The sequence below is a fragment of the Pituophis catenifer genome, unplaced genomic scaffold, assembly GCF_029215685.1.
Source record: "Pituophis catenifer annectens isolate HBS135680 unplaced genomic scaffold, rPitCat1.0.hap2 SCAF_2, whole genome shotgun sequence".
NCBI lineage: Eukaryota > Metazoa > Chordata > Lepidosauria > Squamata > Colubridae > Pituophis > Pituophis catenifer.
The window spans coordinates 10973559-10999802 of NW_027256882.1; positions in this window are offsets into that span (position 1 = coordinate 10973559).

The following is a 26244-nucleotide window of genomic DNA, read 5'->3' on the forward strand; positions in this document are numbered from 1 at the left end:
GAGTCTCCAAGCAAGGTTGGCAGCCCTGCATCCAGTCCCTGATGCGAGCTCCGATCCAGAGGAGGGTACAGATGATCTCTATGCCCCCAGAGGACCCAGCGGAATGCAAGGGACCCCTTTGCATGCTTCCTTGCAGCTGCAAACCACAGAGGAAGGCATGGAAGGCCAGCAGTCCACGCAGGACTGCCAGGACACCGGGGATGCAGCCAGGGACCAGGCCACCCCCAGCGTAGACCATCTCACTGGTGAGGAATGCAGAGAGCTGCTACGATCGCTCCTAGCAACCTGAGGGACGCCAGGAGCCCAGCCACGTGGGACACCAGTGCAAGGGGCCTCTGGACGCTGGGTAAGTCCTTCCCCAGCGCCCAGGAGGCTCCCCAACATGGTGGCCCCCAGGCCACCTACTCAAGCGAGGCTTGGTAGGCCTCAGCTAGGCCACGAGGCCAAGCAACGGACGGCAGCCAGCCAGAGCAGCATGAAAACTGCTCCCCGCCCCCCAGGCAAGCCTCGAAGTCTGCCCAGCCACTCCTGCTGCAGCGGGCATCAGGGCTGCAATCCAAGTCCTGGTCACAGCCCTGGAGGCCACTCTGACCGTGGCCTCAACCTCAGGGGCAGCCAGCCTCCCTCAACACCCCCAGGGGACCAGTGAGGGGGGGCGTCCAGTCCGGAGCCCCCCAGCCAGGGCCCAGGCCTCCAGAGAGCCCCAGAAGAACCCCTGGGGGCTCCAGCCTTCCCAACACCCCCACCGAGGCAATGGAGGACTCACCTCGATGACTTCAGGAGGCCTCCAGCCGAGCCTCCCACCTCCCAAGATGGATGCCTCCTCCGGAGTCTTCATGACCAGCGGTGGGCCCCTCCAAGCGATCCTCAGCATTTTTGGGCTTTTCCGGCCCCATCCTGCAGCCTTCGCCCCCTGGTAAGTGTTCCAGTACCAGGGGGGCTTCCAGAAGACTCTTCAGAGCCCCACAGGCCTGGGACCAGGCCTGGCTCTGAAGCACAGAGGGAGTGGTCCGCCCCCGTCGGCTCCTGGGCTGCAATGAGATCTGAGCATGCTCAGCAGTTCGCACATGCTCAGTTGGCTCCACCTGCAAAAGAAAAGAATAATCAGAGAAAAATGCCTACACCGGCCAGCAGAGGGATCCCTCTCCCATTTACTTCAATGGAACCAAAGCAAAGATACCTTGGACAGCAAAATATATCAGCATTTTCTGCCCCAGCTGTGTCTGTTCTCCCAAATAATTTCCAGAAGCTACATCTGGGAGGGGATAATTATAATATATGGAATAAAGAGATTCAGGTATGTCTCTTAAAAGAGGGGACCCTAGAAATGGTTTTAGACCCCCCCACCTTTCCCTTGGGGACCTCAAGAAGAATGGTACCACAGGAGAGCCTATACCACTCTACTGAGCTCACTGGATGCTAAATTGTACCCTAGCATTCCAGATGGGCTCACAGCTGGTGAAATTTGGGGGTTGTTATATAGCCTATTTAATAGTGATAGCGTGGGCTCCACCACAAGACTCACAACAGAGTTCTATAACACCAAGCTAAAATTTGGGGCTAGCATGGCTGAGCACCTGGGAAAGTTGAAGGCACTCAGGGCAGAGCTGGTGCTCAGGGATTACCCCGTGACTGAGGCCAACATGATCGCTGTCATTCTGGCATCCCTGGACAAAAGTTGGGGCAATTTTATTGTCTCACTAGAGGGAACCAGAAAGGAAGCCATGACTCTGTCCTACCTCACAAGGAGGCTCAATGAGGAAGACAGGAGGCGTAGAGATGTGGGAGAGTACACCAGAGCCACAACTCATCGCATCAACAGAAGGGACCAGAGTTCAGAACAGGTTAATGCTCTACCCAAGTGTTTCATCTGTGGCTCTGAGGAGCATCTGAAGAAGGACTGCCCCCATTACCAGCAAGGACCTAAGCGTGGTTCCAATCAAGGAAGGGGCAGGGGGCAGAGAAGGGGGCCTGGTGGGGGCAAAGGTGGTGCTAAGGGCAATTTTGTGAATACCAACTATTTCACCCCCGCCACAAAGGCTGATGGCCCTACTGGCCTCTGGTTACTGGACTCTGGGGCTTCATCTCACATTGCTAACTTGAGGCAAGGCTTTAAGAGGTTAAGGAGAATTAACTCCTCTGTTAAGGTTGCGAATGGTAACAATGCTTTGGTTGTTGGGGAGGGCACTGTCTCTGTACCAGGGCTGGGCAATGTCGAAGGTGTATTGCATGCTCCCTCTATAGCCAATAACCTGTTGAATATAACCAAGCTATGTGATGATGACAGGGTGGAGGTATTGTTTTGCAAAGGGGGAGGTCATGTCACTTGAGACAAAAGGGTCATTGGGAATGTTACCATTATAAATGGTTTGCCATATTTCTCCTCCGAGTACCCAGCCACAGGAGACAGCTCACAGGGTGTCACCCCATAAGGGGCCTGTGCGCAGAGAGAGAGAAAGGCTCCACAGCCAGCTCCCAGGCTCTCAAAGATGCACAAGACTGAGGCAGTTGTGCCCATGCTGCCTCAACCAGTACCACAGCCCTCCAAGGCCAATGCAGGCAAGAAACCTGAGCCTCAGCAGGCACCTAAGGCAGGTAAGCCCAAAGAAGGGCCTAAGGTGCCAGCACCGCCCAAGGCAACCAGAACCAAGGGGGTGTCAGTGGGAAAGCCGCTGCATACTAAATGTGCCCACCTCTTACATCGGAGGTTAGGCCATGCAAGCTTCCCAGTGGTTAAAAAGATGGGGGAATTCGCTGAGGGGATTCATCTCCAGGATTGTGAGGTGTTTCTGGACTGTGCCATCTGTAAGAGGGCAAAGAGGAAGGCCGCCCCAATACCTAAGGTGTCACTGCGTAAAACTCAATACCCTTATCAATTAATACATGTTGATTTGGTTGGGCCATTTACACCATCCCTAGAAAAAAGGCAGTATTTCCTCACTGCTGTCGATGATTTCTCGAGGTATGGCCATGTGTATACCCTCACATAAAAGTTTGAAGCCTTTGATGCCATAAAATCATTGTACTATGTGGAAACTCAGTACAATACAAAGATCGTGCAGCTGCAGAGCGACCGTGGGGCTGAGTTCATGTCCCGAAAATTCCAGGACTGGATAAGGCACAAGTGCATACACCATTTTCCTACAGCGCCTTTTACACCTGCGCAGAATGGTGTGTCAGAAAAACGCAATGGCATTCTGCAGACCATGGTGTGCAGCCTGATTGCGGATGCTGGGGTTGCGGAATCGTACTGGGTGGGGCGGTACACTACGCCAACTACACCCTGAACCGCACCTGGAGCAGCGTTGTGAACCAGACCCCATATTTTCTGGTCCACGGTAGGAAGCCAAATTTGGGACACTTGCGTGTGTTTGGCTCCTACGCTTGGGTGCACATCCCCAAGCAGCTGCGAAAGAAGGGGAGATCCGTCTCCCAGAGACTGAGGTTCTTGGGCTATGCCCCTGGCTCCAAGGCCTACTGATTCCTGGGAGAAGGGGGCAGGATTGTGACCTCCCAATCTGCCTCCTTCGAAGAGGACTCCAATTGGACCCAGATCCACTCAAATGATATGGGTCCATACATTAACCGGCCCAGCAAAGCTGCACCAACCATGACACCACCTGAGACAACCACAGACCCTGCCACTGACGAGAGCGAGGAACAGGACGAAGAGGTCAGCCTACCTGGTCCAGATGAGGAGGATGAGCCGTCCAGTCCTGAGGGGGAAGACACGCCATCTTCACCTGACTCTTCGCCTCCAGCGACGCTCCAGAGGCCCATGATGCCCAACGCCTGGGACCGAGGGCCTCCACATCCCGGTCGTGAACAGCCAGTTGGTGAGGAACCCACAGAGGAAAAGGGTGGTGAGTGGCAGGAAGTCAGAAGGTCAAAGCGGTCCAACAAGGGGGTCCCACCTAAGAGAATTGACATTGGGCACGTCGCATCCGTCAACAGCGTCGTGGTCACCCCAAAGACTTTCTCTGACATCCAGGAGCTGCCCGTCAAAGAACAGGAGAAGTGGCAGCTCGCGATGGAACAGGAGATGGAGAGCCTGAGAAAACTCAAGGTCTTCACCCCCGGGCAGCCACCCAAGGAGAAGAAGGTCATTGGCACAAGGTGGGTTTTCAAGGCCAAACCACTTGCCAATGGCTGCTATCTGTACAAGGCCTGCTTGGTAGCACAGGGGTTCGCCCAACGCTACATGGAGGACTACATAGAGACCTACTCTCCAACTGTCCGGGCAGAAAGAGTCAAGGCCGCCCTCATAACTGCAGCCACTCTGGGGAAGGAAGTCTACCAATTTGACATCCAGACGGCCTACCTCCATGCCAACTTGGACCGGCAGATCTACGTGAGGGCCCCTCCTGGTTACCAGCAGGAGGGGGGAAACACATGGCTACTCCAAAAGGGTTTATATGGCCTCAAGCAGTCGGGGAAACTCTGGTACAACTGCCTCAAAAAGGGTTTAGAGCGAATTGGCTTCAGGGCATCTCAAGCAGATGAGTGCATTTTTACAAGTGACACCAAAGGTAATACAGAACGGGTGTTGGTTTTCGTGGATGACCTCCTATACGTAGGGCCTGGCAAGGATTGGTGTGACAAATTTGCCAAGGCCCTGGGGGAAAAATTTACCCTGAAGTCCTTGGGGCAGGTTGACAGGTACCTGGGTGTACATATCTTGGCCACTAAGAAGGGATTTGCATTATCCCAGAAAGAAAAAAATTGAGGAATTGTTGGCCAAATGTAAAATGGTGGAGTCTAACCCAACGCAAAGTGATTACTACGGCCACAATCACAAAGACAGCCCTGACTTCACAGACAAATTATATAGATCTGTGATTGGCTCCTTGCTATACATTAGTAATTGGAGCAGGCCTGACATAGCTTTAGCTGTAAATCTATTGTCCAGGCATGTGGAAAACCCAAAGGAATTCCACTGGATTGCTGTCAAGAGGGTACTTAGGTATCTCAGGGGCATGGCCGATGCCCTCCTTATGCTGGAACCAGAGAAGGGGAAGCCGGCCCAGCTCTCCGCTTACTCAGACGCAGACTGGGCTGGTGACACCAAGAGTAGACGGAGCACCTCTTGTTTCCTCATACTGCTAAATGGCTGTCCTATCCATTGGCATGTTAGGCAGCAAAAATTTGTTTCTTGCTCCACGGCTGAGGCAGAATATGCCAGCCTATCGGACACTGCAAATGACTTAATTTGGTTCAATGCTCTGGTAACGAGCATCTGGGCACCTCCTACTCTGCCCATCCAAATTCAGGAAGATAACACGGCCGCAATTGGGATCTCCGGGGCATACATGGTGGGCTCTAGGTCTCGCCACATAGACATCCGCTACAAGAATGTCAGGCAGCTTGCCAGAATGGGGTTTGTACAAATCAAACATTGTAACACTACCGACCAGTTAGCTGACCTGTTTACAAAACCTGTGCCCATTGACCGACACAACCTTCTGTGTAAGCGTTTGTGTTTGATCCTGTAAACGATGCATCTGTATGTCTATGACACCTGCTCACCCTCTCACACACATTCACCGTCACCTGTCATTGGCTGGCAAGAAGGGGAATTGTTAGGTGTTTTGTGCCAGCCATGGCAGTCTCTTCAAAAGCCACCAGATGGGGGCAAAGAGGCACCTTTGATCCCACTGGTGGGTCAAGGGGCTCCGGCCCCTGAAGCCCCATTGGGGAAAGTTAATGGCCCTCCGGCCCCCGCACACACCTTGTAAGGGAGGGGGCAGGGGCCCCTATAAGAACCCCTGCACAGGGGCTGCTCTCCCCTTTTTTTGCCCCTTTTTACCCTTTCCCTTTTGCCTGCTCTTGTTCTAGTCTCCTATGGGACTGACCCATGGGCTCAATCCAGGCATGGATGCCTCCATGCCTGGGACCTTATTTTACTCCACTTTTACTTCTAAATAAAGACTTAATTTGATTGCATCCTTGTGTGCTGACCTTTTCTTGGAAGCGCCCTCAATGAACCATCATTCTTCGTGAGATCCCTCACATTCCCAAACTAACGGTAGGCCCATTTTTTGCCTTCCCTGAGTTTGTGCCCTACACTTACCTGCATCCAAAATGGGCTGTGTGGGGACTCCTGGGAGGGGTGGGGTGGGCCGGACCAGACAGGTGTGGGATTTGGGGGTTCTCTGAAATGCACAAAATCATAGCTAGAGCTTCTCCCGAACCCCTGCGAACCCCCAGCAGCCCACCCCTGCTTCAAACCAGGTTTTTGGTGGGCATGGCAACAAATTGATGTCAAGAAAAAAAATCTATTGACTCTCTATCTTTCTCTGAGGGGTGAAATGCTACTGGTTCCCTCCGGTTCTGGTGAACCGGTAGTGATAAAAATTTCCAGTACGGGTGAACCAGTAGTAAAAAAGTGCTTGAAAAAGTAAAAAAAAAAAAAGTTTGCCATGCCCACCCAGTCACAAAACCCCCCACCAAGCCATGCCCACCAAGCCACACGCACAAAACCGGTAGCAAAAAAAATTACATTTCACCATTGCTTTCTCCATATTAAAATTTAAAAACATTCCATGTTTTCAACCTAGAGTGGCACCAAACTCCATAGCTCTGGGTGACCTTAGCCAGCAGCCCCTGGAGAAAAGAAACCATGTTGAAGAGCAACAGAAGTCAACAACAACACTGTGTCTTCCTCCAGCATCATTTTCTGGACGCATCCTGACAGGAAAGACCACAACCGATAGAGAACCCTGCCCTCAGGAGCGTATCTGTAAGTTTTCACTAACATGCTATACTTTTCTGCAAATGGAGCCAAGGAAGGAGTTCATCATCCCCAGAGGAAAAGTTGCTTCCCACTGTAATTATCACCATCCTGCTCTTTGAGATGTCTTCTACTTCTCCAGTAACTGATGTAAACAGCAGACTGAAGCAACATGGAGGGAGGTTGCCTCAAGGAAAGGATAAAGGCTTTAGGTCACACTCTGTGTTATCTGAATTTTAGGACAGGTAGAGGCTGTTTTGTTAAATGTACCTGTCTCTCTTTTCCAGGTGAAGCTTGGTTTGTCTCTGTCTGAATTAGGAAAGTCACTGGCTTTTATGAGAGGGCTTTTAATTCTTCCTGTTCTTGTTTAGAAACAGGAAAGTAATCGATTCAGCCCTACGAATGATGGACCTCCTGCTTCTGCTTTTGATGCTGCTGTTGTCCCAGCCTGTCTCGGGGAAGCTGAGAACAAAATGCCTGCTGAGTTTAGAGCACCAGGGTGCAAAAAAACCATGGAGTTATTACAAACCAGGAGACCATTTCATTAACATAATCATCGCTACATCAAAACTGGTGCATATAACGAACCTATGCCACGCGTGCCACAGGTGGCACACAGAGCTGTAAGGGTGGGCACGCGAGCTCAGCTCCTCAACCTGATTTTTGGGCCTTCTGGGACCACCGGAAGTCAGCAAATGGGCTGTCTCCGGCCCCTGGAGGGCCTCCAGGGGGTGGGGAAATTTGTTTTCGCCCTACCCAGGCTCCTAGAAAGGCTCTGGAGCCTGGGGAGTGCGAGGAGGTCATGCGCACATGCACGGGGGCAGTGCACATACTAGGCTCATCGTGCGAAAGGTGGGGGCGTGCAGGGAGGTCATGCGCACATGCACGGGGACAGGGCACAGAGAATTATGGGTGTGGGCACACACGCGCACGACGTCCCCCCCCCTTCACTCCCTCTGCTTTTGGCACTGAACTAAGTGAAGAATCTGCCAGTAGTTAGATCCCTTGCAACATTGAGAGTTAGTTAAACATTTCTTATTTACCTAAGTGAACAACTTACCTAAGCAACTACTTGACTCATATTCATGCCCACCTCCATTTTTCAATGATGGTTATTTCTAACAAACTATGTTTGGCATTCCTTGTTTTTTCCTTAGTCTCTACCTCAGTCCAGATGTGTGGAAAATTGTCATCCTGGATTTTTCAAGAGGGCTCGAGAAGGAGAGCCAGTTTGCTGCTATGACTGTGTCCCTTGTCCAGAAGGGACTATCTCCACTCAGGAAGGTGGGTCACACCAGAGAAAAGGGTGCTAGATTCATCTAGAGCGTTTTGGTCAATGTGCATTTTAAAAAAGACACATCGGAGGTTGATAATTTTGTGGTTCTTAATTTTCAAGGTGCCCAATTTCTTCCATAATGGGAGGGATAAGAAAAAGACCTTGAGGGATGAGGTAGGAAGAGTTAGAAGTACACGGTGGATTGTGCAAGATCACTTGCATTAGAGGAAACTTCTCTTTTCTTGTCAGTTTGGAACTGTCCTCCCATGTTGACCGTTCTTAGGAACATCTGCATTCTTTGAAATTGAGAAATCATTTCAGATCAATAGCCTTTGCTCACCCAAACCAAGTTTATATTACAGCCCAAGAGATATATGAATCAATCAATTCATTAATCAGTCAATCTTTATTAAGATCACGGAACCCCCTAAGCAGAAAGATCTAATTCGGGGAACCATGGAGGGAGAGTGTTTGGGTTCAAGGGATGAGAGAAATACTATTCTGACCTAGGCTTCCCAAAAACACGAAGCCAGCTCCTCATCCTGATAAAATTCCTTTTATTTAGTTTAAAGTGAATTCTTCTCCAGCAAAGTCCCGGCCAACAGTCTTTCAAGAGATTTCACAAGTTCAGACCTTTACCAGGCTTGGAGAGCTGCCAGGCCGATATCTTCCAAACGCCATTCTGTAGCAGGCAATACTTGGCAAGAAGTCAGGAACAGATCTCCACTCTAATGAATTGAATGAATTGTCTCCTGCAAACTCCCCTCCCTTTTTGCTCCTCTTTATTTCCCAGGGGAGGAGCCATTCACCATCCATCTGTGGCTTTACTCCTGAGTCGAACCTTGTTCCTTAGCTGTTCTGTTAAGGATATTGTTGTTGTGTTACCAACCAGCAGAGTAAATGCACAAGGAAACGTTGCTGAGAGCAATGAATAAGAGATATGCAAACTGGTTTATCAAAAGCTTACTTTATAGTAGAAAAACAGTCTCATGGTCTTTAAACAAATTCCAAGTCTTTGCCAGTTAAATCAGTCCAGTAGTTACAGATATCTTCTTACCAAACAAACATTAGTTGGTTAGAATAACAAACTCACTCTGGTTCACAAACCATGATGGTAGCATCCATCCAACGATGTTTAGAGATAGCAACTCCTCTCAATGGCAGCATATCATACTCTGGTAGCATATCACATCAGCTTCATACACAATGGCAGCATATCATAGCAGCAACTGAACACGTTACAATACCTTGCTTAAATACTCTCACAACCAGTCATTACCTAATTACAGCATGACTCAGCATTAAAGCCTTAAAGTTACACAATACATTTACAGATTAAAGTTACAGTACACATATATTGCCTGGACAACTTGTTAGGCTCAAACCATATCCTAACATTCTCCCCTTTGGACAGGTCAATATATACAGTCTAGATTCTTAATCCATAGCTTTCACAACACTTTGGATACACCTGGAAAATTACGGTTGCTTTATATCGATCAGGTGGATGCCTTTCCCTAGTTGATCTCCTAGGTAAAACAGGACTTACTGCAGATGGTTCATCTGACTCCTCCCATAAAACTACCTCCTCTAAACCTACTTCCTGTTCTTCATCCTTGATAGAGGATTTTACATCATCTAAATCCTCAGGAATATCATCAGGAATATGATGCTCTACACTAACAGTATTATTATCATGTCTATAATCTGCACGCTCTAATTTATCCCATCCTTCGTGCTCTAGGAATTTAGCACTTGCACTACAATACACACTAGTAGTTCCCTGTGCCCAAAATCTAAAAGACCTATGATTTGATTCATAGCCAACGAAAAACATTTTTCTGGCTCTCTGTTGATCCTTTCTCCTTAAATTAGATGGAATATGTACCCAAGCTGGGGTTCCAAATGTGTGTAAGTAACTTAGATTTGGTTTCCTCCCATGCCATAAGGTGAATGGTATTTCTCCTGTAGAGGAATGAACCACGTTGTTTAACACATGGTTAGCACACATAACAGCCTCACCCCATAAATTTTCAGGCAAACCAGAATCTGCCAACATAGTTCTAGTCATGGCTTGTAATGTCTGACCTCTTCTTTCAATATACGAATTGTGTTGTGGTCTGTATGGCACAGACCATTTATGCTGGATCCCTGCTTCCTGCAATAACTTTTCCAATCTTTGGTTGGTAAATTCTGTACCAATATCAGTCACTAAGCATTTAACCTTAAATTTCTGTTTCCTTTCCACAAAACATAGCCAGTTGTTAATATGCTGGAATTTTCACATTTTGTTTTCATTAAATAACAGAATCTGTATCTTGAATAATGGTCTACTATGCTCAGAATATAGCAGGCACCTCCTATGCTGGGTTTCTTGGGTCCAATTAGGTCTAGAAACACTACCTCTAATGGCTTTTTGGTTTTTTGGTTCCCTTCTCCTGGCAACTCTGCGCATGCTCACACTGGGAACAGGCTCCGGCTGTTCTTCTGCCCCACTGATGTCCGACTCCGAAGGCAGCTGACAACTGTCAGACGGCCCTGACTCCATCTCTGCCTCTGGTGCAGAGCACTCGTCAGAGCCTTCCCCAGACTCCAGGACTGGTCCATGTTCCTCCTCAACCTCCTCACTGTCCGAATCTGCTGCCAGATCCACTGGCGGGCCACAACAAATACACACAGAAGACTTGCCCTAAAGAAGTGGGAGAGGTCAACTGTGTGAAAGAAGGAACATAAATTAAATTTACCATTATTAGGGGTAAAAGCTGCCTCTTTTATTTTTAGTGCTTTAATTTTTCATATTATGGATTAAGAGGTAAAAGACAAATATTGTTTATAGCCCAGTTTAACATTCCCAGGTTCAGCATAACCACCATCATAGTCTCCTTTGTTGGATTGCTACTGTGATTTCTCTTTTCTTTTTATTTTTCCAATTTTCTTAGGAAATTGGAAGTTGAAGTTATGAAATACCAACAGTTACAACAGCAACAAAAAGGGAATACAGTTGTGGTTCTAAAAGGGGGGAGAGCCTTACTTCCACTATTGGGATTAAAAGGAATCAGAGCTAACGGAAAGCAGGGAGAAAAGAAAACCAACTACCGTATTTTTCGGAGTATAAGATGAACCTTTTCCCCCCTAAGAGAGGGTGAAAATTTGGGAGCATCTTATAAACTGAATGTTGCCCTACTGAAAAAAGCCTCTGAAACCTCCATTTGAGAGGCTGAAGAAAAGGCCTCTGAAACATGGGTTTCAGAGGCTGAAAAAAAAAACAGGGAGCAAAGCTCACAACCAACGAACCTGTTGCTAAAGTTCACCTCTGGGAACAGCTGCTTGGACGTATTCTGGGAGGGTGATCCACCCACCAATCAGCTTTTTTCTTATTTTCATCCCCAAAAACTAAGGTGTGTCTTATAGTCTCAAAAATACTTACACTACTTTAACAAATTTGATTCCAAGTTTCATCCATTTACATCTTTTAAGATAAAATAATAATAATAATAATAATAATTTTATTTCTATACCGCCCTTCTCCCGAAGGACTCAGGGCGGTGTATAGCCTATTTAAAAACACAAACAGAACAGTGATATAAAATTTAAAATAATTAAATAAATGGCTCAAATTTAAAACCCCAATAAATTTAAATACCCCAATTTAAAACTATTGTATTGATAGTCCGGCCTGGCGGAACAACAGGGTCTTCAATGCGCAGCGAAACACCCGGAGGTCAGATATCTTACGAATTTCCGGGGGCAGTTCATTCCACAGGGCTGGGGCTCCCACAGAGAAGGCCCTCCCCCTGGGCGTCGCCAGCCGACATAACTTGGCTGATGGCACCCTGAGGAGACCCTCTCTGTGGGAACGAACTGGTCGGTGGGAGGCTATTGGTGACAGAAGACGGTCTCGGAGGTACCCGGGTCCTATGCCATGGAGCGCTTTAAAGGTGGTAACCAACACCTTGAATCGCACCCGGAAGACCACCGGGAGCCAGTGCAGCTTGCGCAGGAGGGGTGTCACATGGGCATAACGGGTTACGCCCATAACCACCCGCGCGGCTGCATTCTGGACCAGTTGGAGCCTCCGAGTGCTCTTCAAGGGGAGCCCCATGTAGAGAGCATTACAATAGTCCAACCGGGAAGTAACAAGGGCATGAGTGACCGTGCGCAGGGCGTCCCGATCCAGAAAGGGCTGCAACTGGCGAATCAGGCGAACCTGATAAAAGGCCCCCCTGGCCACGGCCGTCATATGCTCTTCTAAAGACAGCCGCGCATCCAGGAGGACACCCAGATTGCGAGCCCTCTCCGTGGGGGGCAAAGATTCATCCCCAATAGTCAGCGATGGCACCTGCTGACTATATCGGGGCGCCGGAAGCCACAGCCACTCGGTCTTGGAGGGGTTAAGTCTGAGCCTGTTCCTCCCCATCCAGGCCCGCACGGCCTCCAAAAATAGGTCAAACCACCAATTTTTATCACAAATTCTAACATCTTAATCTAAATATTTAGCATTCTATTGTATCACCATAAATCTTAATTCCCAAATAAACACAGCTCCTTTTTATATACAATCTTTAGTTTCCAATAAACACAATTCTAATTTATATCATTTTATAAATCAAAATTCCATATATATTCCTTAGTCTCAAGACCCATTTCATCAAATCTCTATCTTAACCTCTATTGATTTACATCTAATTTTCTTAGGCTTATCATCAATTACACTTCTCATTTTACATAACATCATTTCAAAATCAGTTCGCATTATTTAATTATAATTTATCATCTTCTTTTTCACCCCAAATGATTTCCAACATTTTTTTCTTTAGACTGTTTTACAGCATATTCTCCTCCACGTCTCCATCTATTGTTTTGTCTGGTTCCCAGTATATTTTATTTTAGCTGGTTTCCAGTATATTCTCCTCCATTCCTCCTGCTGATTACCAGCATATTCTCCTCCACTCCTAAATCTATTGTTTGGCTGATTCACAACATTTTTATTTTGGCTGTTTTACAGCATATTCTCCTCCTCTCCATTTTTATTGTTTTGGCTGATTCACAGCATATTGTATAGGCTGCTTTTCAGCATATTCTCCTCCATGTCTCCCACCTGTTTAGAATAGAAACGTGTTACATCAAATATATTCTCCATATATTCTCTCCTGGGCTATAAATTTTTCTTGAATTTATCCCGTATACATACATATTCTTATTTTTCTATAAATAAGAATATAGGATCAGTTTTCTATATTTATTACTCTATAAGCACCTGCCACGCTTGGTCAGTATCATCTGAAATCCAAAGAAGATCTTTCTTGAAAGGTGAAAAGAGATATAAAAGAAATATTACTTTTTGTTTTCTCAGATACTGAAAAATGCACAAAGTGCCCATATGATCAATATCCAACCGAGAACAGAGTCCAATGTATCCCAAAAAGAATAACCTTCCTGTCCTATGAAGAACATCTGGGCATCATCCTGGTCTCTTTTGCCTTACTCTTGTTCCTAACCACAGGATTTATTTTAATCATATTCATTAAATATCTAGAAACTCCCATTGTCAAAGCCAACAACCGGGACCTCTCCTTCATCCTCCTGGTCTCCCTCCTGCTTTGCTTCTTGTCCTCCTTTTTCTTCATTGGCCGACCAAGAAGAGCCACCTGCCTTCTCCGACAAACCGTGTTCAGCATTGTCTTCTCAGTAGCCGTGTCTTCTGTGTTGGCCAAAACAATCACAGTGGTATTGGCCTTCCTTGCCACAAAACCAGGGAACAGGGTGAGAAAATGGTTGGGGAAGAGCTTGGCCAACTCCATCATCCTTTCTTGTTCTGCTGGACAAATTATCATCTGTGCCACGTGGCTTGGAATCTCTCCCCCATTCCCTGACTCTGACTTGCACACCCAGCCAGGAGAGATCATCCTTCGGTGCAATGAAGGCTCTGTCACCATGTTTTATCTTGTCCTTGGCTATATGTGTTTCCTAGCTATCATTTGCTTCACTGTAGCTTTCCTGGCCAGGAACCTGCCTGGGGCCTTCAATGAGGCCAAGCTGATCACCTTCAGTATGCTGGTTTTCTGCAGCGTCTGGGTCTCCTTCCTGCCCACCTACCTGAGCACTAAAGGAAAGTTCATGGTGGCTGTGCAGATCTTCTCCATCTTGGCCTCCAGTGCTGGGCTTCTGGGCTGCATCTTCTTCCCCAAGTGCTACATTATCATCCTGAGACCAGATCTAAACACTAAGGAGCATCTAATGATAAAAGAGGGGAACTGATTGTGAATTGGTTTCATAGGCTTATAACATTTAATTATTCATTGAATTTATTACAGGTTTCTATGCTTCCTTTGCATCCATTTGATAATTAAGGTGATTGAATAATGAAAGAATTAAAACTACGAAGTTCAAGAATGGTGAAATTCAAATCCAATGCAATAATCAAAGATAAAATATGTGAATTAATAAATAAATGTATGATTCATTTATCCACACTTGTGATCGGTGTTCTTTGCTTCTTGGACACAGAAAAGTCGGGAGCTGAAGCTGGTGATTGGCATGGTCATATAAATCCCTTTTGCAAATTTAAGACCAAATAATGTTGCAGGGTGGCTGACTCTGGCTGACATTTGGTATTGCCTCTTGGAAGGAATTTTAGTGCCAGAAACCAGGTTAAGGGGAGAATCACAGTCTCCATGTGAGGATAACCTCCAGTGATGAAGCACCCACAACTTCTGAAGGCAGCTGTTCCCCTGATTAATTGTCCTCACTGTTAGGAACTTTCTGCTTAATTCCAGGTTTCTTCTCTCCTTGGTTAGTTTCCACCCATTGTTTCTTGACTTGACTTTTGATTTTTTGGAAAATAAGTTGACCCCCTCCTCTTTGTGGCAGTACCTCAAATACTGAATGATTGCTGTCATGTCCCCTCTAGTCCTTCTTTTCCCTAGACAGCATCAGAGATCTGGAGGTCAAAAAGCCCTATCACAGGGAGGTCACTGTTCCTCAGGTTGGCGGGTGTGAATCCCTCCTTTTGAAATGGGACCCTGGAGTTCAGTCTGGGCTGTTGATCATGTACCTCTCCCCCAGCTGCGTGGCCTCAGCCCTGCCCGCACTACTAGATGTCTTAGCCGAATTGACGGTGGAACTTCCCAACCTTTTGGTTGTGGGAGATTTCAATCTGCCATCGGCCGGTGAGTCATCTGAGTTGGTGCGGGAGTTCATGACCTCCATGACGGCCATGGACCTGACTCAGATTGTACAGGGCCCAACTCATATTGGAGGACACCCACTAGACCTTATTTTTCTCTCTGGACAGTGGATAAATGATCGTGGGGAGGGGACTCTATCTATTGAACCTCTGTCATGGACCGATCATTCCCTCCTTAGACTCGACTTTTCCTCCGCCACCCCCCGTCGCAGGGGTGTGGAACCAGTAAGATGGTTCCGCCCCAGGCGCCTGATGGAACCTGAAAGTTTCCTGATGGAGCTTGGGTCATTTCCCGCCTCCTTAGCCCATGATTCATCTGAGTCCCTTGTCGCGGCCTGGGAACAGGCTGCGGTGGGGGCCTTGGATCGAATCGCGCCTTTGCGGCCTCTGATCCGACGCAGATCCCGGGCGGCTCCTTGGTTTACCGTGGAGCTCAGGGAAATGAAGCGTCGGAAAAGACGCCTGGAGGGTGGTTGGAGATCCTCCCGATCCGAGTCCGACCGAACACAACTAAGAACCCATATTAGGTCTTATCTTGTGGCGATGGAAGTGGCGAAACGTAACTATTTCGCCACTCTCATTGCATCTGCAGAAAATCACCCAGCAGCCCTGTTTAGAGTGACCCGCTCCCTCCTTAATCAGGAAGCGAGGGAGGACCCTTTACAGGGCCGTGCTGAGGATTTTGCACAGTTTCTGCAAGATAAAATCACTCAGATTCGGACCGGGTTGGACTCCGACTGGACAGAGTCCGTTGAGGTGACAGGGCCTAGTCTCGGTGGAGACATCTGGGTTGAGTTTGAGCCTGTTTCATTGGATGACGTGGACAGGATTATGGGTAGGTTGGGGTCTTCCACATGTTTACTGGACCCTTGTCCCTCCTGGCTTGTTTCGGCAGCCAGGGAGGTGACTGGAGACTGGATCCAGGCTATTGTCAACGCTTCACTAAAGGAAGGGGTCTTTCCCGCTGCGCTTAAAGAGGCGGTGGTTCGACCCCTCCTTAAGAAGCCTAACCTGGATCCTGACGTACTTAACAACTACCGTCCAGTCTCCAACCTTCGCTTTTTAGCGAAGGTTGTTGAGTCCGTGGTGGCACAGCAATTCCCTCAATTCCTGGAGGAAACTGACTACCTGGATCCTTACCAATCTGGTTTCAGGCGTGGCCACAGCACGGAAACGGCATTGGTCGCCCTAGTAAATGATCTCTGGCGGGCCAGGGATGGGGGTTGCTCCTCCATCCTGGTCCTTCTTGACCTCTCAGCGGCATTCGATACCATCGACCATGGTATCCTGCTGCAGCGGCTCAGGGGGATAGGGTTAGGAGGCACTGTTTTACAGTGGTTCTCCTCCTATCTCTCGGGCCGTCTGCAGTCTGTTTGGGCGGGGGGTCAGGGATCCTCCCAGAGGCCTCTCACTTGTGGGGTGCCTCAGGGATCGGTTCTCTCCCCTCTGCTCTTTAATATCTATATGAAACCGCTGGGTGAGATCATCCGTGGTTTTGGGGTGAGGTATCATCAATATGCTGATGATACCCAGCTTTACATCTCCACCCCTGACCACCCTAGGGATGCCCTTTCCGTGATGTCCCACTGCCTGGAAGCGGTGCGGGTTTGGATGGGGAGGAACAGGCTTAGACTCAACCCTTCCAAGACTGAGTGGCTGTGGATGCCGGCATCCCGGGATCTGGAGGTTCCATCCTTAATGATCGGAGGTGAAATCCTTGCTCCCTCCGACAGGGTCCGCAACTTGGGTGTCCTCCTGGATTCTCGGCTGTCTTTAGATGACCATCTGACGGCCGTAACCAGGGGGGCCTTCGCACAGGTCCGTCTTGTGCGCCAGTTGCGCCCGTTCCTAGACCGGGATGCCCTCGCCACGGTCACTCACGCCCTTGTTACCTCTAGGTTGGACTACTGTAACACCCTCTACATGGGGCTGCCCTTGGGATGTGTCCGGAGGCTTCAGCTAGTCCAAAATGCAGCCGCGCGGGTAGTTACGGGGGCGTCTAGATACTCCCGTGTAACACCTCTCCTGCGTGAGCTGCACTGGCTGCCGGTGGCACTCCGGATACGTTTCAAGGTGCTGGTGCTCACCTATAAAGCCCTTCATGGCTTAGGCCCAGGGTACTTGCAGGACCATCTCCAGCCGTTCTCCCATCGTCCTGTGCGCTCTCACAGAGTCGGCCTCCTCAGGGTGCCGTCGGCTAAACAATGTCGGCTGACGACCCCCAGGGGGAGGGCGTTCTCTGTGGGAGCCCCGACCCTCTGGAATGGATTGCCCACTGAGCTCAGGACAGCCCCCGACCTTCTTTCCTTCCGTCGCGAGCTGAAGACATGGCTCTTCCGCCAATTAAACTGATCCGTTTGGGGGTACACTGGTATAATTTTAAATCATTTTTAATTGGGTTACTGATTTTAATTTGGTATTGTATTGTGATTTGTATTGAAGCTGTCATTTTGTAAGCCGCCTTGAGTCCCTAGGGAGAAAGGCGGCATATAAATCGCATAAAATAAATAAATAAATAAATAAATATCACCATAGAGTGCATCCACACAACCAGAAGAAGGGAAATCATGTCTCTTCAAACCAGGGGTGGGCTTCAAAAATTTTAGCAAGGGCTTCTCTACCTGGTTTCTGGGTGGGTGTGGCCATGGTGGGCATGGCCTAGTAGGCCTCCTGCACCATGGCTGGGGGCTCTCTCCGGGCTCTGGAGGCTTTTCTCGGACTTCCAGGAGGGCGAAAACGGCCTCCTCAGGCTCCCGAGGCCCTCTGGAGGCTAAAACGCACACATTTCCAGTCTTCCCAAATTTCCGGTAGGCCCGTTTTTTGACTTCCCCGAGTGTGTGCCCTGCACTTACCTGCATCCAAAAGGGGCTGTGTGGGGACTCCTGGGAGGGGTGGGGTGCGCCAGGCCAGCCAGGTGTGGGATTTGGGGGTTCTCTGAACTACACAGAATCATAGCTAGAGGTTCTCCAGAACCCCTGCGAACCCCCAGCAGCCCACCCCTGCTTCAAAACAGTTTTTTGGTGGGCGTGGCAACAAATTGATGTCAATAAAAAAAATCTATTGACTCTCTATCTTTCTCTGAGGGGTGAAATGCTACTGGTTCACTCTGATTCTGGTAAACTGGTAGTAAAAAAGTGCTTGAAAAAGTAAAAAAAAAAGTTACGATGATCACAGCTGTATGTGCGATTTTCGGAACCTTTTTTTTTTTACTTTCTTAAAGCATTCTTTTACTACCCGAACCGGTAGTAAAACAATGCTTAAAAAGTAAAAAAAAAAAAAAGGTGGCCACGGCCACCCAATCACATAACGCCCCCACAAAGCCATGCCCACAAAGCCACAACTACAGAACAAGTAGCAAAAAAGTTTACATTTCACCACTGCTTTCTCCATATTAAAATTTAAAAACATTCCATGTTTTCAACCTAGAGTGGCACCAAACTCCATAGCTCTGGGTGACCTTATCCAGCAGCCCCTGGAGAAAAGAAACCATGTCGAAGAGCAGCAGAAGTCAACAACAATACTGTGTCTTCCTCCACCATCATTTTCTGGATGGGTCCTGACAGGAAAGACCACAACCGATAGAGAATCCAGCCCTCAGGGTCCTATCTGTAACTTTTCACTAACATGCTATACTCTGGCTTCTTTTCTGCAAATGGAGCCAAGGAAGGAGTTCATCATCCCCAGAGGAAAAGTTGCTTCCCACTGTAATTATCACCATCCTGCTCTTTGAGATGTCTTCTACTTCTCCAGTAACTGATGTAAACAGCAGACTGAAGCAACATGGAGGGAGGTGGCCTCAAGGAAAGGATAAAGGCTTTAGGTCACACTCTGTGTTATCTGAATTTTAGGACAGGTAGGGGCTGTGCTGTTAAATGTACCTTTCTCTCTTTTCCAGGTGAAGCTTGGTTTGTCTCTGTCTGAATCAGGAAAGTCACTGGCTTTTATGAGAGGGCTTTTAATTCTTCCTGTTCTTGTTTAGAAACAGGAAAGTTATTGATTCAGCCCTACGAATCATGGACCTTCCGCTTCTGCTTTTGATGCTGCTGTTGTCCCAGCCTGTCTCGGGGAAGCTGAGAACGAAATGCCTGCTGAGTTTTGAGCACCAGGGTGCAAAAAAACCATGGAGTTATTACAGACCAGGAGACCATTGCATTAACATAATCATCGCTGCATCAAAACTGCTGCATATAACGCTCCCTTTCAACGCAGAGCCTTCTAATAAGTTTGACTCGTAAGTCATCCAGGATAATGCAGTTGCATTCCCTCCGTTTATAATTCGAACACTCTCATTTTGTTCTCCTTATTCCACTGGCTCCTATACTGCAGCACATGTCCTATCTACTTTCCTGAATCATGTTGATTTCCATGCTTTCTTTGTCTTATTTTGAGGAAAAGACTCAAGTCCAAAGATGGGACAGAAAAAAGTGCACATTATTTTCCTCTTCCCGTTCAGTCTTGAATTTGTGATTTGAATACTGTACTGACTTTTGTTTAAATTAGTGATTATTGTGGTTTCCCCTGCTCAGCTCATTTCAAACTACTCATTGATATTTACTTCCCGATCCTTATAGAAATACAGGATGACTTATTTTTTACAATTGGTTTCTGAGTCACTTTTGAAACATCCTCTTCCTTCTGTGGTGATTCCACTTTAATCATTCATTTATTTCTGACCTTGGTTACTGGCCAGATGAAAATTAGTATTGTTACAAATATTGGTATATTTGCGATTCTTAACCCAGGAGGGGGGCTGTATCCATTCCATCTCCCCAACATTCATTAAAATTAAATGGAGATGGGTGAGGATCATTTGTCTCTGGGTTTGGAGTCAGTGTTGGTTTAAGATTCTGTAGGCTTCGAGAGAGAAAGTGGATTACATTAAAAAACAAATATGTTGTTGGTTCTGTTGATGATGATAGAATAGAGTAGAATAGAATAGAATAGAGTAGAGTAGAGTAGAGTAGAGTAGAGTAGAGTAGAGTAGAGTAGAGTAGAGTAGAGTAGAGTAGAGTAGAATTCTTTATTGGCCAAGTGTGATTGGACACACAAGGAATTTATCTTTGGTGCATACAGTCTCATTGTACATAAAAAGACAAGATACATTCCTCAAGAATCATAAGGTACAACCCGATGATTGTCATAGGGTACAAATAAGCAATCAAATCATATTAGGAAAAGCCAATATAAATTGTAAGGATACCAGCAACAAGGTTACAGTCATACAGTCATAAGTGGGAGGAGATGGGTGATAGGAATGATGAGAAGATTAATAGTAATGCAGACTTAGTGAATAGTTTGACAGTGTTGAGGGAATTATTTGTTTAGCAGAGTGATGCCGTTTGGGAAAAAACTTTTGTTGTGTCTAGTTGTTCTGTTGTGCAGTGCTCTATAGTGTTGTTCTGAGGGTAGGAGTTGAAACAGTTGATGTCCAGGATGTGAGGGGTCTGTAACTTTTTTCACAGCCCTCTTTTTGACTCGTGCAGTATACAGGTCCTCAATGGAAGGCAGGTTGGTAGCCATGTTTTTTTCTGCACTTCTAATTATCCTCTGTAGTCTGAGTCTGTCTTGTTGGGTTGCAGAACCAAACCCAGAAAGTTACAGAGGTGCAGGTGACAGACTCAATAATTGGTCTGTAGATCTGGATCAGCAGCTCCTTGGGCAGTTTGAGCTTTCTGAGTTAGTACAGAAAGAACATTCTTTGTTGTGCTTTTTTGATGAAGATTTTGATGTTGGGTGTCCATAGCAATAGCACTTAGACTTATCTACCACTTCACAGTGCTTTTACAGCCCTCTCTAAGCGGTTTACAGAGTTGGCATATTGCCCCCAACAATCTGGCTCCTCATTTTACTGACCTTGGAAGGATGGAAGGCTGAGCCAACCCTCAGCCAGCGAGACCCAAACTGCCAAACTGCTGGAAGCCGGTGAACAGCAGAAGTGATGATAGTAATGTGATCATTTTTACAGGAGTTTATTTATTGCTCATTCAGAAGTGCAATGCTTCATTTTCACTAGTCAAGCAAAGGTATATTTAAAAATATAAAATATATTTTAAGATTGATGATGGTTGTGGTGATGATAAAATGAACATTTTTTACACTAGAATATACTCTGATCAGTCTAGAATCCTACGCCATATTTTCGCTATTCAAATGGTCAATAAGAATTCCCCGCTCCTGCACAATCTCACACTTGGCTACAACATCCATGACAACTATTTCAGCACTCTTGGCACATCAGATGCCTTGCTGGACAGCCTCTCTACAGGAGAAGCCAATATTCCCAACTATGGCTGTGGAAAGAAGGACAACCATTTGGCTCTTTTTGAATCAACTGGCAGTGAGATCTCCATCCAGATATCAACATTAACAGCCCCCTACAAAATCCCACAGGTTTGTATGTCTGCCTCTCTATCTAGTAAAATTGGGTGGATTGGTAGGATGGGTAAGTGATAAATCCAACTATATCTCCTCTGTGGAATTCAATCAATCAATCAGAATAGAGCTGGAAGGGATCTGCTAGTCCAATCCCTTGCTCAAGCAGGAGACCCTACACCATGTCAGACAACTGGATGTCCAGTCTCTTCTTAAAAATCTCACTGGAGATTTTTAAGATTTCCAGAAGCCTCCACAACTTCTGAAAGCAGTTCCGCTGGTTAATTGTTTTCACTGTTAGGAAGTTTCTCCTAAATTCCAGGTTGCTTCTCTCTTTGATTGGTTTCTATGTATTGTTTCTTGCCTTGCCTTCTGTTGCTTTGTAGCAACTTCTCAAATACTGGAACACTGTTATCATGTCAGCCCTACTCCTTCTTTTCTCTAGACGAGCCATACCCAAGTCCTGCCACCGTTCATAAAACTGTATGTTTTAGTCTCAGTCATCTGAGTTGCTCTTCTCTGCATTTTTTCCAAAGTCTCAACATCTTTTTTGTAACATGGTGACCAAAACTGGATGCAGTATTCTAGGTGTGGCCTTACTAAGGATTTGTAAGACCTTACCAATATGTCATGTGAATTCAAGAGCTGTTTTTCTCCATGGCCACTCTAGGTGTGTTGTCAAGGGATGGGATAGATATTGTGTGTGTGTGTGTGTGTGTGTGTGTGTGTGTGTGTGTGTGTGTGTGTGTGTGTGTGTGTGTGTGTAGCACCCAAACAGCCATATAATATCATGACAACATCCCCATTGCTTTGGGGGCTTCTCCTGCACCCTTGTGAAGGTGAGGAGGGGCTTTGTGTCCAATCAAAGGGTCTTCTGTAGAAAAGGAAGCACAGATGGAAAGCTTTCATTTTCAGCTTAGCCAAAATAATATTTTCAATGATATACAAATTTCAGGTTTGTGAAAAGAATCCCAAAGGCTTACATTATCTAAAGTTTATAGGAAATATATGTTTGTGGACTTACACTGACCACTCCCATTAATTGATCCAATTCATTTAAAAAGTACAAGCATATTAACCAATATGTCAACTATTTTTTACCCTAATCAGTCCATGATCAAATTCAACACAAAAGACTTGAAGAGCAATAAAGCTCCTGGAAAGGATTTTTATTGGCTGAACGATTCAAGAAATATCCCAATCTTCGGGACCTGCAATTTGCAGGTTCTTCTCCACAAGTAAATAATAGATTTGTCTAATAGATATTATGGCTAAAAACAATATCTTGTTCCTCTTGAATAAAGTTTAGAGTGGAAAGATGAAGGAGAACAAAGAATAAGAAGGATTTAGACACAGATAATCCATTGTTGACAATTGGTTTGTCATGAACAGTGTAATCAGAGGTGGTATTCAGCCGGTTCTGACTGGTTCGGGTGAACCAGTAGTGGAAATCGCGGGTGGCCCACCCCCACCCTGGCTGTATGAAGTCCTATTTAGGCATGTTTTTGAGGCCATGCGCATGTGCTGAAGTGGCATGTGCGCTCATATTTATGACCTGGTAGGGAAACTACCACCCCTGCATGTAATCACACAATATGTCAGTCAGGGGGAATAAAGGTTTGTTGTCTCCATAAACCTTATAAATACTTATTAATAAAGCAAGCTGAAAAGTTATGGTTTTTAGAAATTGACATGAGTTGGTTGAGTTGGATTTATTGAAAGCCAATAACTGACCGCCAAATACAGCATTCTTCATATTTTTTTCCAGATCTGTTCAATTGCTGCAGAAGTTCTGAATGAAAAAAGACAATTCCCTTTTTTCTACCAGATGCTACCCAAATTAGCAATTCTCAACCCAGGAATTCTCCAACTGCTCCTCCATTTTGGATGGTCTTTGATTGGTCTCTTTGCTTCAGACACAGAGAGTGGAGTGAACTTCATGAGGACGTTGACACCTCTGCTTGTCAGAAACGGGATTTGTATAGTTATATCACAACTTCTATCAACCCCTGCACGTACAGCAGCCTTCAGGGATGCCATCTCCAAGTGGAAACAAGTCAATGTCTTTGTTCACTTCGCAGCCTATTTTTCGCTTTCGGACAGAATTCCTCTTTTCCATTCAACACTTCAAGGTTTGCCAGAACCCATTGAAGGAAAAGTCTGGCTATATGCAGGCTATGGGAAAATGCAAATAGGAAGCCACACATTTCTCAAATATGTCCATAGTATTTGGTACTACAGTTTTCACTTGAAAAAAATACCAAATGATGGTTCCTTCGAACCAGATTTCTTTCTGGAACCACAGTTCACCAAACAGTCTTTTCGGTGTTCTTTTTCAAAAGACAACATTTCTGTGAAAGGCCGGAGAAGATGCACTCAGACATCCCCACTGAACACCAAAGTGGAAAAGGACATGACGTGGATCCCGTATAACCGATTTTTTTATTCTATGATGAATATTATGGCCCATGCCTTGAATGCTGCTTATTCCTCCATATTCAAGAGGAGAAGGAAAGAGGGAGAAGAGAGGCTGGGGACTCGAAGGCTGAAGCCATGGCAGGTATGGAGTCCCGAGAAAGATCCATGAAACTTATTTTCTTTGGAGAAGGAATACAAAGGAGGCAGGGAACCATTTCAACCATTTTGTGCTTCAAAAGGCCAACACGTTTGACCAACCCAATCATTTGTGGATAATTTTTCATAGAGCGGGTACTGTGACATATACATTTTGATATTAAGACAGTGTTAATTTTACAAAGTATGTATGCATTTTTAAATAAATTCCAGTCCTTATGAATTAGCGATTAGCATTTTGGAATTTTATGTTCATAAATTTGAAGGAGTCCCTGAGGCCATCTAGTACAATCCCTCCTGCCTGCCGAAATCCCAGTTAAAGCTTCTTTAAATAATGGCTGCTGGATCTTTGCGTTAAAGCAATCAGTGAAGAGGAAACTTGAACTTCTCTGGTCCACTAGATCAGCTCTAAAATTGTTCCTCCATTTAGGATGCTTTTCATCTCATTCAGCCAGAATCTCTTCTCTTGTAACTGAGCTCATTTTTTCCATGTCCAATACTTTGAGACAAGGGTGTCAAACTAAAGGCCTGTGGGCCAGATCTGGCCTGTGGGCTGTTTAGATCTGGCCTGTGAGGCTGCCCTGGGAAGAGTGAAGGACCACTACCAGTGAAAATGGAGTTTGGGAGGGCTGCACTTCTGTGCTCCATTTTTGGCCGCAATGGCCTCCTACAGCCCTCTGCCAACTCCGTTTTTGGATCCCCCCCAGCCCTGCCCAGGCCACCACAGGTGCCCCCAACACAAGTTACACCAAGCTGGCCATGCCCACACCGGCCACACCCATCCCAACCTTGTCCACCCAGCCCCCCAAGGTCAAACACAACCCTGATTAAGCCCTCCATGAAATCGAGTTTGACACCCCTGCTCTGGAATAATAGTAAACATCTGTTATTTTTCCTTTGAAGAAAGGAAATGCCCTGGAGTTTGATTTGTGAGGGATGCATTACTTGGAACCTGACATGTAACATCTTTCAGCTATTGGAAGAATGCTGTATTCTCCTTATTCCAACCAAGAGATTTTGTCCATTGTAAAAGGTGCTCCCAGATTCCTTCTGATTTTCATCCCCAAAGACCAACATGACTCGTCTCCTTGTTGCCTTTCCTCCAGGCTAAGACCAGCTCCTTTGATCTCTTCCTTGATTTCATTGCCCATCTCTAAAGCTGATCCAGTAGTTGTACAATGTCTTCTCAAAGGGGGGTGCCTGCAAGGGGACTTTGTACTTGAGTCAATTTCTCTCCAAACCTGCACATTTACTTCTAAGATTTTTATGGATGCATTTGCCTTCTTTCCATGAGCATCACACGGCCAATTCACATTTGGTTTGCAATCTACTATTTTGAGATCATTTCCACAAATAATCCTTGATAGTACAGTGGTCTAAGCACCCTGTTATTAACACAGCTGCCTGCAATTACTGCTGGTTCGAATCCCTCCAAGGCTCAAGGTTGACTCAGCCTTCCATCCTTTCTAAGGTAGGTAAATTAAGGACCCAGTTTGTGGGGGCAATAAGCTGACTTTGTATAAATATACAAAAGTATGAAGGCTATTGCTTAGCGCATTGTAAGCCGCCCTGAGTCTCCGGAGAAGGGCGGCATATAAATCAAATTAAAAAAAAAATATTCTTATCAAGTGTAGTTAGACAGAGATGTGGACATGGACATAGAATTGAAGAGTTGAAATGGACCTTGGAGGTCTTCGATTCCAACCCCCTACTCAAGCAGGAGACTCTATACCATTTCAGACATATGGTTTTCCAGTCTCTTTTTGGAAGCCATCAGTGATGGAGCACGTACAACTTTTGAAGGCTACTCCAGACTAGTATTTCTGCTTTTAACATTCCTGGATATTTTTGTTCTAGTTCCATTCATTTTTGAAGAAGAATGAGTTTTGCAATCTTTCCCACATTAAACTATACTTGGACCAAAATGGTGATTTGACAGCAGATCTGGACATTGTAAGCTTGATAGTTCTCTCCAGGGAGGATCCCGTTGAAGAGCAACTAGGGGTTTTTGAAGGACAGAGACTTACTATCGATCAAGATGCTATTTCACAACTAAAGTTGCTCAACAAGGTGAATTAAATATTGGTGTCTTTTCTCTGTTTTCCA